The sequence below is a fragment of the Pelophylax lessonae genome (assembly GCF_965119305.1).
Source record: "Pelophylax lessonae genome assembly, chromosome: 10".
Lineage (NCBI taxonomy): Eukaryota > Metazoa > Chordata > Amphibia > Anura > Ranidae > Pelophylax > Pelophylax lessonae.
Window position 1 is genome coordinate 85284708 of NC_138777.1, and position 18440 is coordinate 85303147.

Here is an 18440-nt window from a genome sequence, read left to right on the forward strand (position 1 = left end):
TTGACTAACTCTGGGACTCGGCTGTCCCTACAATACTCAGTAGATCTCATATTTCATTTACCGTCTTTCCACACACTATAAATTCATACAAAAAGGAGAAAGAGTAATAACACTATCCACTCCAACTCTATGACAAGGTTATCACCATAGACAAGTGTGGTCACAGGGATACAAGAATTATGATTACTGAATCTATTTTAAGGTTTCTTCCTGTATTTTATGCCTTCTTTCCTCTGTTTTGACTCCTTGTGCAGAAAATGATATGTAGTTTATATATTGTACCTCTTTTTCTATTTGATGAAGTGAAGAGTTTCTATAAAAGGTGCACGATCTAACTACCAAAAGAGTTATGTTACCGTAATCTTTTCATCTATATTCTAAATTTTTTTTTGTTCTTTTGAAAACACAAGCTAAATGAAAATGTAAATGTTTACTTAAAAACTTTTACCCAGTTTTTGAGTCTCTGTGCTTCTCTATGCAATGCAGACAGATCATGACTGATGGCGGTGGGGGGGACCAGCAGGGTGTGGGACTGGAAATATCACAGCACCCTGCCTCAGTACTCCTCTTACAGGAGATGTACAGCCAAAGCTTGTTTGGCTTTACATCTCCTATGGATCACAGGAGTGAAGTTCGTTTTGCACTCCTGTGACCCGTTTTCAGCAGAGAGCGGTCTAAAGTCCGCTCCCTGCTGATGTCACAGATGTCAGTCAAGGCACTGCCTCATCATGAGCACGAAGTCGGGATCCACCAGGTGCCTGGACCGATACCCAGCTCAGCCCCCCAGCAAGCCGCTGAGACCCTGAGGCGGCCGCTCCGCCCCCTACACAGCTCAGCGCTCCAATAAGTAAGGAGGAGGTAGAACAGAGAGTTGCTGACTGACAGTCAGCAGCTCATTGCTCGGTTACCTGTGAGAACTGAGCGATCGTCAGTGTTCCATCTCTCGGTTCTCAGTGTAGAACGCCGGGGGACAGATGCAGCATTGGTTTGATGCTACATTCATCTAAGTGAGTATAAATGGGGAAACAAAGAGAAACCCCATACTTCGCTTTTAAGAGACTGCAGCTGTGATGCATGCAGTGTGCTGGCTCTTGGGAGTTATGGAAATATCCAAAAGCCTTGATGGATAGATTGCTGGAGGAGTAAGTGCTCCCAGGCAGGCTGTATATACATGCAGACTGTCCTAGGAAATGCCCACGGGACACTGAGCCTCTTTGGTTAAAAGAACGGAAATGCTAATAAATGAGGTCAGGGAAAATAAGGCTGGGGGGAAAGACTAGGTCAGTGTTGGTCAACATTGTAGAGAGGGTTTTAAATGTGGTCCCTGATATGTCCAGAGGGCCACACAATGGTATCTGTACTTTAAGAAAGATAGCACAATATACGAGCCTGCACCATTGTTTTAAGTAAGCACACTACAACACACAGATGGTTCGCATCTTTGCACTGTGGTGCACTGCAATGCCACGACACCTAGTTCTGTGTGTTGTAGCAATATGTGATAAATTGCACAATAATAACATGCATAATGCAACTCACTAGTCTGAAAAGGAACTAATACAGAAAGTACCGTAGTGACAAGCAGATAAATTCTGACTATGTATTGCTTATTACAGTGATTTCCTATGATCATCAGCTCCATCTAGTGGTCATAATGTGTTATTTTTCCTGATCAAGGTATTTCAGAAAACATATTGCATTATGGCCACTGAATGGAGCTGACCACCATAGGAAATACCTGTATTATGCTAAATGATTAATAATCTAAATGCTCAGAATTCTTGTCATTTTTATCTCACAATATTTGTATGAATAGACCCCAAAGATTTGTTGAAAATACTTTTTGTTTTGACCATATATTGATTGTTCACACCTGTCAATGAATGTATCATGTGGAGTGGATTTAACAAAAGAAGACACAAAAAAAATGTTGAAAAGACTTTACTTGGGTCACATATTTATTGTTCTTATTTTTCTATATATGTTTTATATTTATTTATTTTATCAGGTAGTTCACACTCAGGGGCACTATTGGGGGCACACCAGTAACCTAATTCTTGCACAAACATCATTCTTTCTCTAGATAATTCTTCATTTTTAGGATATCAGCCTCCTCGTGACAGTAGAACTATGTACAATTCCATGACCCAAAACAGAAGTATAGCCAAAAGTGCTTTGGCTATACGTCTCCTTTACAATTCAACAATTAGGAGGATCTGTGTGAAGTAGATGAACAGTTGCATAATCAAGTGAGCCTGAAAGTATCATGGGGGAAAAAATAAACCTTCTACAGTGCAGTGAGATATACATAGAGGGGCAGGAAATAAAGAAGGAATCTCGGGGCGTGGCTTGCCGGCACCAGAGATGGCCGCTTAAGCCTTTCACTCTTAGAGACAGGGAAGACTCTCCAGCGACTACAGCCCGCTCACGCCCGCATCCATCTGCGGATTCATGCCACGGAACCCCGCCGAGCTCCAGCACGAGATGTCCCGCAAGAGAAAGGACACTCACTGGCCGAAGAAGCTCACGGCCTTCTTCACCCGGCCCCCGCCACGGGATCCTGTGAGGCAAGATGGCACCGGCGCCGCTGCTGCCTTTCTCCACACGCAGCCAGCAGAGGATACCAGCGCATCTAGTGAGGTACTGCCACCATTATCCTCGCCTTCTTCCCCACCCAGACCGGGAGACTATTCCCCTGCTTCCTCCAGCCCCGCTAAGGCCCGCATGAGACTGGAAATGCAGCCATCCTGTCTCCCCCTCAGCAGCCAGGCCTCCAGCCCTCTGTCAGCCCCCGCTCTCCAGGCATCCATAGCTGACTTCCCCACCACAGGTCAGCCTGTCCTGGACACAACCCTCAAAGATATGCTAATGACATTCCAAACCTCCCTGTTTCAGAACCTGACTACTTTATTTGGAAGAGTTGCATCTGATGTACAGGGGATGGATCGCAGGATCCATTCTATGGAGACACGGATGGCTGAATGCACTGACACCATCAATGACATTATTGACACCTGCGATGAAAAAGAGACGAACAGCACTGGATTAAGGCTAAACTAGCTGACTTATGGCACTTTTCTACTGCAAGTACTGGCTCGTACCGGGTCGGCTCTACTCGGCCCTGCTTTGCCCGGTTTGCTTTTCCACTGCTGGTACCGCATGGTATAGTGTCGGAACGGTTCGGTACGGTACGGTATAGGCTTGCTTTTCCACTAAAGTAGTACTAAGTTAAGTGGGTGGGATAACAACAGGGTGGGTGGGATTCTCTGACCAATCAGTGGCTAGTAGTGACTGCATGCAAAGGATTGTGGGATATGGTACCAGTTTGGTACCTGTTGGAACCACAATCGAGTAGGTACTGTTTTTTCAGAGCCGTACCGTTCGGTTCCATGCAGTGGAAAAGCAAACCTATAACGTACCGTACCGAGCCGTTCCGACCCTATACCATGTGGTACCAGCAGTGGAAAAGCACAAAAGCGTGCCGAACCGGTACGGTTCCATGCAGTGGAAAAGTGCCACTAGAGGACAGATCAAGACGTAACAACGTCAAACTGCGTGGTATTCCTGAGTCTGTTCCCCAAAGTGAACTCCATGCCTATGCCAGTTCCCTCATGGCTGCCATGCTTCCTGATTGCACTTCTATGGACCTTACTATAGACCGCATTCACCGACTACCCAAGGCATCACATCTTTCTGACTCCCCCACGGGATACTCTTATGAGAGTGCATTTCTATCAGACGAAGGATCACCTGTTGGCTGCTTCCCGTCTTCAACGTACACTCCCAGCCCCATATGAGAACGTACAGCTGTTCGCGGATCTCTCCAAATATACGCTCCAAATGCGGAGACAGCTTAGTTCCATCACTAAGGCCTTGATGAACAATAACATTCCCTACAAATGGCGTCATCCGGCGACTATCCTCGTCACCAAAAATGGGATCCCGCATACCATCTCCTCCATGCATAACGGCATGCGACTGCTCCATTCCTGGGGCATCATCCCTACCCCACCGCAGGAGGAACCTATGCAGACCTCAGCCCCTGGGCCACGCCAGCCCAGGAATCATCCTGATGGAAACAACCGCCAGCGCCCGTGAGTATCACGCGCACCAGATCTCAACATCCACCAGCTCTCTTCCCTGTCACCATCTTGGAGCTCTTATGAAAACTCTTCCCCCCGTATCACTGGTAGTTACCAAGTTGTGATACCTGCCAGTGTATTACTCCACCCGCCTTCTGGGCGCTTTCACAACCGCACTTCATCAGACGCACTGTAGTGTCTATTTTCTGTTGTTGCTGTTTTATCTGTTTTTTTTTTTTTTCTCGTTTCTTTTCTTTTTTCTTTTGTGTTAACTCACAGCTGCTGGTCCACGCTCATATTGTTCAAGCTCCTCACTAGGCGACGACCCTCCGAACAACCAGGTTCTACGTGATCCACAGGACTTGGCCACCCGATCTACCTATCAGTGTCGTCTCATCCAAGTGTGAGTAATTCCATACTAACTGCATACATACCCCTTTCTACACCATGCCACTCACAATATTGTCTCTCAACGCCCGGGGATTGAACCACCCAGCCAAACGGAAATCATTGTGGTCAACCGCCACTGCTCACCATAGTGACGTACTATGTGTGCAAGAGACTCACTTCTCTCAAACACCTTTACAGTATTGCACAAAAATTTCCCTCACGTCTTCCACTCCTGCTACACTGCCAAAAAAAGGGGAGTGACGATCGCTGTCAGGGACTCTGTCTCCTTCCAACAACACCACCTGACCACAGATGTTCATGGCCGCTATCTCATCCTTGTATGCTCTATCAATAATGTGGTATATACTATCCTCAATGTGTACGCACCTAACCAACGACATATTCCTTTTCTCTCCAAGGCTCTTAAAGCCACTGCCAAGGTCCACAAGGGCCATTTAATTGTCTGTGGTGATTTCAACACAGTTCCCGATGTCACTCTGGACTCTACTGCCCCTTCCAAGCGCCACGACTCCCGGCTGAAAAAATTGCTCCATTCCCATGACCTCCATGATGCGTGGCGTTGTCAGCACGCTGAAGAGCGTGACTATACGCACTTTTCCCCAAGCCACAATACGTATTCCAGGATTGACCTCTTCCTACTGGACAAGTGGTTGTTGCAAAATGTTTTGTCTTCTGAGATCCACACGATAGCCTGGTCGGACCATGCCCCACTGACACTCACCCTGTAAGACAAATCGTCCCAACAATCCCATTTCATTTGGCGTACCAACAATTTTCTCCTCCAACAACCTCATGTTGTCACTCACATCTCTAATCAACTCGAACAATTCTTTGCCCATAACCAACATTCTGTATCCGACCCGGCTGTGGTGTAGAACGCACATAAAGCGTTTGTTAGAGGTCTGCTCATCCAGGTGGGCTCTAGGGAGAAGAAGAAGAGATCCGCCCGTGTAGACTCTCTTCTATAGCAGCCCTGGATGAGTTGAATAAGAAGCACCCTGATCGTAACCACAAACTGAAGCTTACTGCTATGAGACATGAGTTGAGGTCTCTATTGTTGGTGGACTTTGAGCGTTTACATCGCAGATGTAAGGCGACTTCATACTCCACCTCCAATAAAGCGGGGAAGAGCATGGCACAGAAAATTAAGGGACAGAGAGTTAGATCCAGAATTGAATATATACATAACCCCGTTTCCTCCAAAAAGGAATATAACCCACAAGACATAGCTAACACATTCAGTCTCTACTACGAGGCCCTCTATAACATAAATCGAGATCCGGAAACACACCAGCCCTCCAAAGCAGAGGTCGATGAGTTTCTGGCAGCGGTCTCACTCCCCACCCTCACCACAGAACAATTGGCACTCCTGAATGCCCCGTTCACGACACAAGACATTGCGACTGTCATCTCAACCTTGCCATCCAACAAAGCGCCTGGACCTGACGGTCTGTCGGGCGAATAGTTTAAGCACTTCCACTTCGTCCTCTCACCCCATCTGTTACCTGTCTTTCTTCAAGCTGCCTCTTCCTCCTGAGATGCTCCAAGCTTTGGTCATCACACTTCCAAAACCTGGGAAGGCCCCTACTTCCCCTCAAAACTTTAGGCCAATATCCCTCCTAAAACTAGATGCCAAAATCTACGCTAAATTGCTTGCCAACAGGATCCAGGCTGTTCTTCCCTCCCTGGTTCACTTGGACCAGACAGGCTTTACGCCTTTTCGCCAGGCATCAGATGCTACCAGGCGACTCCTCAATATTATCTACCATGCTGAGACCTCTCGAACGCCTTCTCTGCTTCTCTCCTTGGATGCAGAGAAGGCGTTCGACAGGGTCCACTGGGACTATCTCAGAGCTGTACTGACTAAATTTGGATTCCAAGGTACTATCCTATCGGCGGTTCTTGCACTGTATTCCACTCCCTCGGCAAGTTTACACTTCCAACATGCTATCCTGGCCCTTTGACACCACGAATGGCACTCATCAGGGTTGTCCCCTGTCCCCCCTGATTTTCAATCTCCTTATGGAACCACTAGCGGCTCATATCCGTTCTAATCCCCTTATTTCGGGGTTTCAGTTTGGATCAGTTAGCCATAAAATCAGCCTATTTGCGGACGACGTAATAGTGATGCTGTCTGACCCTCTCCAGTCCCTCCCGGAAACGTATCGTATCCTCCAATGGTTTAGCAACATATCGTATTATAAAGTAAACGTGACCAAATCCACAATCCTTCATCTACATCTTGACCTAGCAACTTAATCCATCCTTCAACAAAGATTCCCGTTCTCATGGGCAGAACACTCCATTCCTTATCTCGGTATCCACTTGACTGCGTCGGTAAAATCCCTTTTCAAAACAAACTATGCCCCCTTCCTTTCTAAAATGCAAACTGAACTACAATCACTCCAGCACCATGAATTCTCATGGTCAGGCAGACTTGCTGCATTTAAAATGATGATTCTTCCCCAACTCCTGTATTTGTTCCACACGTTACCTATCCCCATTCCCAACTCGTATTTCACATCCCTACAATCCATCCTGAGAGCGTATATGTGGCAACATAAGAAACCGCTGATTAAACACCGCCTAGCGGGGGGAACGGGGTATGTTGACTTCCGAGACTACTACTTAGCTACCCTGACGACTCAACTGAAAGAATGGTTCCGCTTCTCACCCTCCACTAGTTGGGGTCAGATTGAAATTACCCTAATACAGAAACTGTCCTTGCGAACCTGGTTACTCGGTGCCCCTCATGGTCCCAAAACACCGTCATCCTTCTCTCCCCCTATGGTGGCTTCGCTTGCTGCCTGGTGTAAACTCCTGCCTCTAACAAATACCTCCTCCAACATAACTTAACTACCAATCCCGTTGGAATCCATCACTCTGCTGATCCCTGACATTTCTCTCACAGACTGGACATCACACGGCATCCTGACGCTTCAGCATCTTTTTCAAGACAACATCCTGCGACCTTTTCCTTCCCTACAGCTATATTACGGCCTCTCCCCCTCAACACTTTTTACATATCTAAGGATTAAACACCTCCTTTCTACACTTCCCTCCCCAATCTATGGCCTTCCGTCCCGCCTTTGGAACTTCTTAAACTCTCCTGCCACCTCCTCAAAGGGCATTTCGCTGATATACTCGATCCTGCAAGATAAGTCCACATTCTCCAAATCTCGCCCTCTCCTCCAATGGGAGGCGGACATCCAACACTCATACACACCGGGCCAATGGCAGACGGCACTCCGTCATGCCTACAAACACACCAAGTGCTCAGCACTTTGGGAACAAACGGTTAAGATTACCCTCCGTTGGCATCTCACACCCTCCAAACTAGCTACATTCTACAAATCCTCCTCTCCACTCTGCTGGAGACAATGTGGACGTGTAGGTGACATATGCCATATCCTTTGGGATTGCCCATTTTTACGCCGCTATTGGCTAGATGTGTTTGCCAAACTGGGGGAAATCATTAACCTTACCGTGCCGTCCTCCCCGGCTCTTGCCTTACTGAATCTCACGATAGAGAAGTACCCTCCCGAATCTAGGCACATCATCACCCATGTACTCTTGGCAGCCAGGTTGACTATCACCAGACACTGGAAAAATTTACATCCCCCCAAAGTACAAGATGTCTTGGACATGGTGCACACACACAGCTCATATGAGCTAATGTTTGCCTCCAGTAGAGGGAACTACCAAAAATCCCTCTCCTCGTGGCAATCGTGGCTATCATGGCAACGCTCGCTTACCAGCCCTGCTCTTCCTTGACACGTTTATAGCCTTGTGGGATGGCTACCGATACGTCCTATTCTTCATATGATGAACCCATGTTTTTATGTTGCACTTCTGAATGTTACAGTTTACTGCTCCTTGTACCTGTTGAAGTTGTTGAATTTCACTGCTTGGAACACTGTTTATGCACGACTTTTTTTGTTGTATTGTGTAAATCTCAATAAAAACTCATTGAAAGTAAGAAGGAATCTCAAGAATCTCAGGGGCGCTATTGGGGGCACACCAGTAACCTAATTCTTGCACAGACATCATTCTTTCTCTAGATAATTCTTCATTTTTAAGATATCAGCCTCCTTATTTGTAAGTATCAGTATTAGTTTTTTCATTATCTTCAATGGCTGTTGCTTGCCTTGGCCTGCTTCTTAATTAATTACAGCAATGTGTGGTGATGCTACAGTGTGGTAGCAGGGTGATGAACCATGTAATTCACAGTAGTTGTTGCTGATCTGCTGCTGTTTGAGCTCCAAAGTTGTTAAAAGAGGTTTGGGAACGCTAAAAAAACAAACAATCATACTTCCCTAGCTGAGTGTAGCACGGATCCAGCTGCAGTGGTCCCCCATCACCTCTACACTATGAACTGAGCGATCAAAGATCGCTCAGTTCTCGGTATTCAGTCTGCAGAGAAACGGTGACTGTCAGTCTCTCTTTTATGCTCCTGAAGCATTTACTGGAGCTCCAGACTGTGTAGGGTTGGGAGTGACTGGTACAGTTTCCCAGCGGCTCACTGATAGGCTGAGCCAACTGCCGATCCAGCCACCTAGGTGAATCCCAACTTTAAATTCGGGATCCACCCAGTGACTGGACCAGCTGAGTGACTCCTGGTATCAGTAGAACTATGTGCACTTCCATGACCCAAAGTAGAACTATAGCCAAAAGAGCTCTGGCCATACGTCTCCCATACAATTCAACAATTAGGAGGATCTGTGTGAAGTAGATGAACAGTTACATAATCAAGTGAGCCTGAAAGTATCATGCGTAAAAAAGAAACCTTCTACAGTGCAGTGAGATATACATAGAGGGGCAGGAAATTAGAAACGAATCTCAAAAACAGGTTCAGGATAGGTAAAGGGTAACTCCACTTTTGTGGGGAAAAATCTGGCAAATAAAAAAAAATAATAATAATATATTGTATACAATTGTGACAAAAGTCATATTGTAATTGAATGTTAATAAAATGACCTTTCCATCTCAATCCGCAGCCACTGTAATTTTCTGCAAAATGCAATGCAATATGGCTACACTGATGGTGTACAGGACGCCCCCCAGATATGTCAGTTCCTGCTTGTGTGATTGGCTCGTTGATTTTCCCCTAAGTCTGCACTAAGTTAAATTTTGGGCATCCCCTGCAATAAAAAATACATTTTTGGTGAGATGCTACCAATTGGAAATCACATCTATAGGGATGCAGACCCTGCCACTTTCCTCATTGGAGCCTGCAGGTGCAGCAGCTGATTGATAATTACAAAACCACTGACCGCACTTCTGATGAATTTTCAAAGAAAGGAGTATCTTTATTCCACATCAATCAAATGGCAGGTACAGGTACACACTGTGAATGCAGGACAATCGGTGGACGCGTTTCACGACTGGATATGTCGCTTATTCATCACCAAATTCATTCTGGATGTGCACCGGCCATATATACTCCCCATACATGCAGCTGGCAACAATTAGAGTCATCAAACTAGTTGTTCCTCCCATCGGTCAGCTGTTGGGAATCCATGGCCGGATTGCATAGGCAGAATGACCCCAACAAATACAAACTTGAACACACTTGTGCAAAAAACATTTTACATTTTCATATATGTATAAATCAGATAAGTATTCTAGTGATAGAGTGTTGAAGTGAGAAACAATCAAGAATGAAAAACAATCCAAAATAGAAAACATATTCAATATTAGTGATGCATTTTATCATATATCATGTCTGATATACGTATATCTAATATAGATAAAAAGAATATGTGTGGAAAGCTTTGTAAAAGTGACTTTGAAATGAAAATAGTGATTATTATTATGGAATAAAAAGTAAAAGTGTATATTGTTGAAATAATTGTTTGTTGTATATAAAGTGTCACAAAAAATTCTTGATTCCTAAAAAATCAATTTGACTGATATTTAAAAAAATATATAAATGAATAAAGTGTATTTCAGAAAGGGAGTAATGTGAAAACAACTCCAATCTGTATTTTCTGCCCAACAATCATATGTGAAACAGTATAATAATGTGGAAAATGAAAAAAAGAGGAAAAATTGTTCCTGCATAAATTGCCATGTGTATGTCTCAAAAGTACATTTTCCATGAAGCACATATGAGTGAAAAACACCAATAAAAATACCGATAAAAATACATGAGAAAAAAATCTCTTGTATGTGTGGTCCATGCATATTTGAGAAGCAAAATAATGATCTCGGTATGCGAACAGACACGCATGGTTCACTATATCCAATGTGATATGTGTAAAAGATATGTGGTGCATAATGATAAAACCAGTGTTCCTCTGAGTAGCAATATGTATCAATTTAAGTGTTACATTAATATATCATGACAACACATTGCTATATTAAGAACAATACAAACACTGGTATGCACTTGCTTTCTCATGGACTGAAATTTCCTATATAGTGTTTAAAACCACAAAATTCTCTCTCTGTATAAAAACCTCCGAAGAAGGTTTTCAAAAAAAAGAAAGGAAAATTCTTTGGGAAGAAAAAAGAAATACAAAACAAAAACAAGAACGGGTACGGTTTACTATATGTCTATTGGCTGAATTTAGCTAAACATAGTTTTCCATCTGTGTTGGAATAGTCAACCATTATTGTAGAAAACCCGATATGTTAAAATCGGCCAGTCTATGGGCAAGTGTGGGAATTGGTCTCATCTAACTCAATCTGAGCCAAAAAATAGATAAATGCTATATCTCCGCTATGGATACTGACATAACCCACAAATCCCAAAAGCAGGGGAAAGAAAATTTGGGAACGAACCTCCAATATGTTATTTTAATATGTGTTTTATTATTTTAATATTTTAATATTAAGGATCCGTGACAATAAAGATGACCTCGGAACATGCAGCCGAATATGCCAGACGATATATCACTGGTGGATCTATATACTATACGAGCATACATAGTCCGAAGTCACTACCTTAACCGTCATTGATCCTAAGAAAAACTTTTAAGTGTCATTAAAGCTCTTATGTGTATATAAACACATCCTGGCTAAATAGAAACAAAGCTCCGATATTTTTTGTAAAAAATTAATTGTCACAAAAATATCTGGTATAGTATTACCAAAACAGGGAAATATATATTTTTTATATTTTATATTTTTTACTGTTTGTATTATGGTTATAATGATCATAATTCTGGACAAAATTTGATACTAATAAATATTAAGTGTAAAAATGTGTTACGTCCCACTCAAAATTCATACCTTTAGGTAATCTTGTGTGGAGTTTAAATATCCAGAAAACTTCACGTTTGCAAAGTATCTGGAAAGTATCTCCTCCTCTTTTAGGTTTTAGGATTTTTTCAATAACCTGAACCATGACCAGTGAAATGTCTCCTCCATGTAAGTCATTGAAATGACGAGCGACATTGGTCGATTTAAGACATCGTATGTCGCTTAGATGTTCTCTAAACCTGTCTTTGAGTCTCCTAGTTGTTCTTCCGACATATTGGGTTAAACACTTTTTACAGGTGATCAAATATATAATATATTCAGAATTGCAGTTGAAGAACTTATCTATTTTGTAAATCCTGCCACTAACAGTGGATTGAAAATGGGGACTTTTTAGAATGTGGGGACAGGTGACACAATCTTGTGCCCCACATTTATAATTTCCTCTGCAGTGTAACCACGTTAGCGATGGAGGGATTTTTTTATTTTGATACATACTAGGGGACAATACATTTCCCAAAGTGGCCGCTCTTTTTGCCACAATATTGAATCCCTTCCCCAGAATTTGGTTACATGCATGGTCTACATGTAAAATAGGTAGGTGTTTTTTAATTATAGATTTTATGTTGTTAAATTCTAGACTATATGGTAGTACCAATGTAACTAAAGGTGTAAATTTATCTTTCTTGTTTTTTCTTCTTTTATCTTGGTTGCTGGGGGGACTCTTTTTCACCTGAGCAGTGTTTGAATTAGATTTTTGGTTTGTGGGTGCAGTATGATTGGGTGCAGTAAGTTGTAAAAGATCGGTGCGATTTCTCCCGAGAGCTATTCGATAGGCTCTGTCCAACATCCACCTAGGATAGCCTCTTTGGAGAAAGCGTTGATATAGAGAATATGATTCCTCTGTAAAGATGTTACTGTCACTGCAAATCCTTCTAAGCCTCAAGAACTGCCCCACAGGAATCCCTTTTATTGTGTGGAGAGGATGTCCCGATCTGGCGTGTAATAGGCTATTGCCCGCCTGGGGCTTTCTATATAAAGAGGAAACAACTTTTTCACCTACATGGCTCAAAGTTATGTCCAGGAACATGATTTTATCAGAACTGGAGACACCCGTAAAAGAGAGGTTCAGATCGTTACTATTCAAAAACGATATGAATGATTCAAAATCAACAGACCTGTGGCAAATAAATAGTAGATCGTCAATGTAGCGACGGTATAAAAGAATGTTATCCCTGTATGGATTACTACCTCCAAAGATGCGGGACCTCTCCCACCAACCCATATAAAGATTGGCTAGGGAAGGTGAGAACTTGGCTCCCATCGCTGCCCTGCATCTTTGGAGGTAGAACACACCATCAAAAACAAAATAATTATGTGTTAATAAATAATCAAGAATTTCAATCAAAAAAGCCTGTAAACTCGATGACATCTCCGTATAAGTTTCTAGACTATAGCCCATCGCTTCCAAAGCTAGAGTGTGTGGAATAGAGGAGTACAGGCTGGACACATCACATGTGATCCAGCTGTACTCCCCAGACCACTCAAAGGAATCCATAATTTTTAACAAATGGTTTGAGTCTTTCAAGTAGCTTGGAAGGACCTGTACTATATGTTGGAGTTGTCCATCCAACCATTCTCCTAGTCGTTCGTTCAGGGAGCCAATGCCTGATACAATGGGGCGTCCATGTACTGGATCCAACCCCTTATGTATCTTTGGCAAATGGTGAAAAATTGGATTAATTGGAAACTCTGGAATCATATTCTCTGAGACCAATTCCCACACTTGCCCATAGACTGGCCGATTTTAACATATCGGGTTTTCTACAATAATGGTTGACTATTCCAACACAAATGGAAAACTATGTTTAGCTAAATTCAGCCAATAGACATATAGTAAACCGTACCCGTTCTTGTTTTTGTTTTGTATTTCTTTTTTCTTCCCAAAGAATTTTCCTTTCTTTTTTTTGAAAACCTTCTTCGGAGGTTTTTATACAGAGAGAGAATTTTGTGGTTTTAAACACTATATAGGAAATTTCAGTCCATGAGAAAGCAAGTGCATACCAGTGTTTGTATTGTTCTTAATATAGCAATGTGTTGTCATGATATATTAATGTAACACTTAAATTGATACATATTGCTACTCAGAGGAACACTGGTTTTATCATTATGCACCACATATCTTTTACACATATCACATTGGACCATGAACCATGGTACCATTGGAACCATTGAACCATTGAACCATTGGAACCATTGAACCATGCGTGTCTGTTCGCATACCGAGATCATTATTTTGCTTCTCAAATATGCATGGACCACACATACGAGAGATTTTTTTCTCATGTATTTTTATCGGTATTTTTATTGGTGTTTTTCACTCATATGTGCTTCATGGAAAATGTACTTTTGAGACATACACATGGCAATTTATGCAGGAACAATTTTTCCTCTTTTTTTCATTTTCCACATTATTATATTGTTTCACATATGATTGTTGGGCAGAAAATACAGATTGGAGTTGTTTTCACATTACTCCCTTTCTGAAATACACTTTATTCATTTATATATTTTTTTAAATATCGGTCAAATTGATTTTTTAGAAATCAAGAATTTTTTGTGACACTTTATATACAACAAACAATTATTTCAACAATATACACTTTTACTTTTTATTCCATAATAATAATCACTATTTTCATTTCAAAGTCACTTTTACAAAGCTTTCCACACATATTCTTTTTATCTATATTAGATATACGTATATCAGACATGATATATGATAAAATGCATCACTAATATTGAATATGTTTTCTATTTTGGATTGTTTTTCATTCTTGATTGTTTCTCACTTCAACACTCTATCACTAGAATACTTATCTGATTTATACATATATGAAAATGTAAAATGTTTTTTGCACAAGTGTGTTCAAGTTTGTATTTGTTGGGGTCATTCTGCCTATGCAATCCGGCCATGGATTCCCAACAGCTGACCGATGGGAGGAACAACTAGTTTGATGACTCTAATTGTTGCCAGCTGCATGTATGGGGAGTATATATGGCCGGTGCACATCCAGAATGAATTTGGTGATGAATAAGCGACATATCCAGTCGTGAAACGCGTCCACCGATTGTCCTGCATTCACAGTGTGTACCTGTACCTGCCATTTGATTGATGTGGAATAAAGATACTCCTTTCTTTGAAAATTCATCAGAAGTGCGGTCATTCCTTTTTGTCTGAAGCTATCCTGGATTGCGGATCCGACCAGCACCTGATCCTAGCCTCACCTGGAGCGGTCTACCCTGTTTGGACTTTGCCAATTACAAAACCACTACCATACAGATTCACTCCGCACATACAGTAGACACAGACAAATAAACAGCTACATCTTCAAAGCAACAAAAGGTAGGAATCTGCAACAAAGTTTGTTAAAACCCTTGTAATGTACATAGACCACCAAGAGGGGAGTGTTTTTTCTCAACAAAAGTGGACTAATGCCCCATACACACGTGCAGATTATCTGAAGACTTTTGTCTGCAGACTTACCAAAACCATATAATATGAGGTCAAACCTAAACACTTTCAATTTGTATGCAATCCGGCAGGCCCTTGCACTACATAGAAAAGGTAAATCTGAAGACAAAAGTCTTCAGATAATCTGCACGTGTGTATGGGGCATTACTCTTTAAAAGTAGCTTTTTTCTCTCAGTAGCAGTGTAAAGCTCATTACTCACCTACATTTTGCATTTTCTATTGCCTACACTGCGTTTAAAGTGGTTCTAAAGTCAAGACATGTTTTACCGTATTGCATTCCCTGTACCTATATCTTTTCCTAATCAAGTGTTGCAATCATCTGCAGTGCCGCTCTCCATTCTTTCTCTTCTCATAGGACACAAAAGAACCACAAGAGGCCATTAACTCCTGCTGCTGTGAATAAAATCCTGTGAAGAGGGAGAACGGTGTGGTGCCCAGCTCGGGTGTGTGTGTCCATGGAGCACACTTGCACAAGTGCCCCTATAGCAGCCAGCTTGCTATGGTGTCACTCACAGAAGTGGTAGAGCAGAGAGCGCCAGCAGGAGATCCTAGAAGAGAAGGTAAGGGGCCTCTCTGTGCAATACCATTTCTGAAATATGTACAATGCTGTCTGAGCCATATTTCACTTCTTCAACAATCCTGAAAAGGCTGCAAAATCTGAACTTACCTGTTACTTGAGAAGTACTAACAGGTGTTGGGGTCACTGTGGTGCTTGATGGGGTGGATGTGGATGTTGTACTTTCAGTTGTAGTAATTGTAGTTGTAGGCGTTGTAGTAGTAGTTGTAGATGGTGTAGTCTCTGTAGTAGTTGTTGTCTCAGTGGTGGTTGGTGGTGTAGTCGTTGTAGTAGTTGTTGTCTTAGTGGTGGTTGGTGGGGTAGTCTCTGTAGTAGTCGGAGTTGCAGTGGTGGTTGATGGGGTAGACACAGTTGTTGTTGTTGTACTTAGAGTTGTAGTGGTTGTGGTTGATCTACACCAGTCAGGTATGCTGGGTGTAACCGTTATCACAATATCTTCACAGCAGTAGACTTTGATCTGATAATTGTAGCACACTGGCATGGGTGCAGTCTGGTCTTTGTTGTTACACACAAGGCCGGTGGAGAGATCACAGGTCACTTTCTGTCCCAGCTCTTCCAGTGGTCTATCTGGGAATCTCTCTGCTCTGCAGGAAATATTCTGTGGCTCCTCACATATCTCTAAACCAGCATTTCTGATGTTCTCATAGGTCTCATAATCCCCTCCATTTGGCTCGTATTTCGGGTAACTCACATCAATCCAGTCTGACCATGTGCAGTTCCCAGGAACTACAGTTGTTCCAGATGTATAGGAAGAGCAGTCTGAAACACAAATCATAATTATGTAAAAAGAGTTGTGTCTTTACATTACTGAACATTGTAGATCTTCTGCATAAACTGGCCTAGATCAGATAGAGATGGTGAGAAAGATTTTTACTAAACAGAAAGGTCTTTCACTAACTCTGGGACTCGGCTGTCCCTACAATACTCAGTAGATCTCATATTTCATTTACCTTCTTTCCAATCTTCCACACACTATGAATTCATACAAAAAGGAGAAAGAGTAATAACACTATCCACTCCAACTCTATGACAAGGTTATCACCATAGACAAGTGTGGTCACAGGGATACAAGAATTATGATTACTGAATCTATTTTAAGGTTTCTTCCTGTATTTTATGCCTTCTTTCCTCTGTTTTGACTCCTTGTGCAGAAAATGATATGTAGTTTATATATTGTACCTCTTTTTCTATTTGATGAAGTTAAGAGTTTCTATAAAAGGTGCACAATCTAACTACCAAAAGAGTTATGTTACCGTAATCTTTTCATCTATATTCTAAATTTTTTTTTTGTTCTTTTGAAAACACAAGCTAAATGAAAATGTAAATGTTTACTTAAAAAATTTTACCCAGTTTTTGAGTCTCTGTGCTTCTCTATGCAATGCAGACAGATCATGACTGATGGCGGTGAGGGGAACCAGCAGGGTGTGGGACTGGAAATATCACAGCACCCTGCCTCAGTACTCCTCTTACAGGAGATGTACAGCCAAAGCTTGTTTGGCTTTACATCTCCTATGGATCACAGGAGTGCAGTTCGTTTTGCACTCCTGTGACCCGTTTTCAGCAGAGAGCGGTCTAAAGTCCGCTCCCTGTTGATGTCACAGATGTCAGTCAAGGCACTGCCTCATCGTGAGCACGAAGTCGGGATCCGCCAGGTGCCTGGACCGATACCCAGCTCAGCCCCCCAGCAAGTCGCTGAGAACCTGAGGCGGCCGCTCCGCCCCCTACACAGCTCAGCACTCCAATAAGTAAGAAGGAGGTAGAACAGAGAGTTGCTGACTGACAGTCAGCAACTCATTGCTCGGTTACCTGTGAGAACTGAGCGATCGTCAGTGTTCCATCTCTCGGTTCTCAGTGTAGAACGCCGGGGGACAGATGCAGCATTGGTTTGATGCTACATTCATCTAAGTGAGTATAAATTGGGAAACAAAGAGAAACCCCATACTTCTCTTTTAAGAGACTTCAGCTGTGATGCATGCAGTGTGCTGGCTCTTGGGAGTTATGGAAATATCCAAAAGCCTTGATGGATAGATTGCTGGAGGAGTAAGTGCTCCCAGGCAGGCTGTATATACATGCAGACTGTCCTAGGAAATGCCCACGGGACACTGAGCCTCTTTGGTTAAAAGAACGGAAATGCTAATAAATGAGGTCAGGGAAAATAAGGCTGGGGGGAAAGACTAGGTCAGTGTTGGTCAACATTATAGAGAGGGTTTTAAATGTGGTCCCTGATATGTCCAGAGGGCCACACAATGGTATCTGTACTTTAAGAAAGATAGCACAATATACGAGCCTGCACCATTGTTTTAAGTAAGCACACGACTACACACAGATGGTTCACATCTTTGCACTGTGGTGCACTGCAATGCCCCGACACCTAGTTCTGTGTGTTGTAGCAATATGTGATAAATTGCACAATAATAACATGCATAATGCAACTCACTAGTCTGAAAAGGATCTAATACAGAAAGTACTGTAGTGACAAGCAGATAAATTCTGACTATGTATTGCTTATTACAGTGATTTCCTATGATCATCAGCTCCATCTAGTGGTCATAATGTGTTATTTTTCCTGATCAAGGTATTTCAGAAAACATATTGCATTATGGCCACTGAATGGAGCTGACCACCATAGGAA

The 18440-nt window shown here is 42.4% G+C and overlaps 1 protein-coding gene across 1 annotated transcript in view; it reads right to left on the reverse strand.

The window, feature by feature from the left end:
* LOC309565967 (mucin-5B-like) overlaps nt 1-18440 on the reverse strand; it is a gene marked incomplete at its 5' end in the record, with an annotated part of 169095 nt that overhangs the window by 59455 nt on the left and 91200 nt on the right.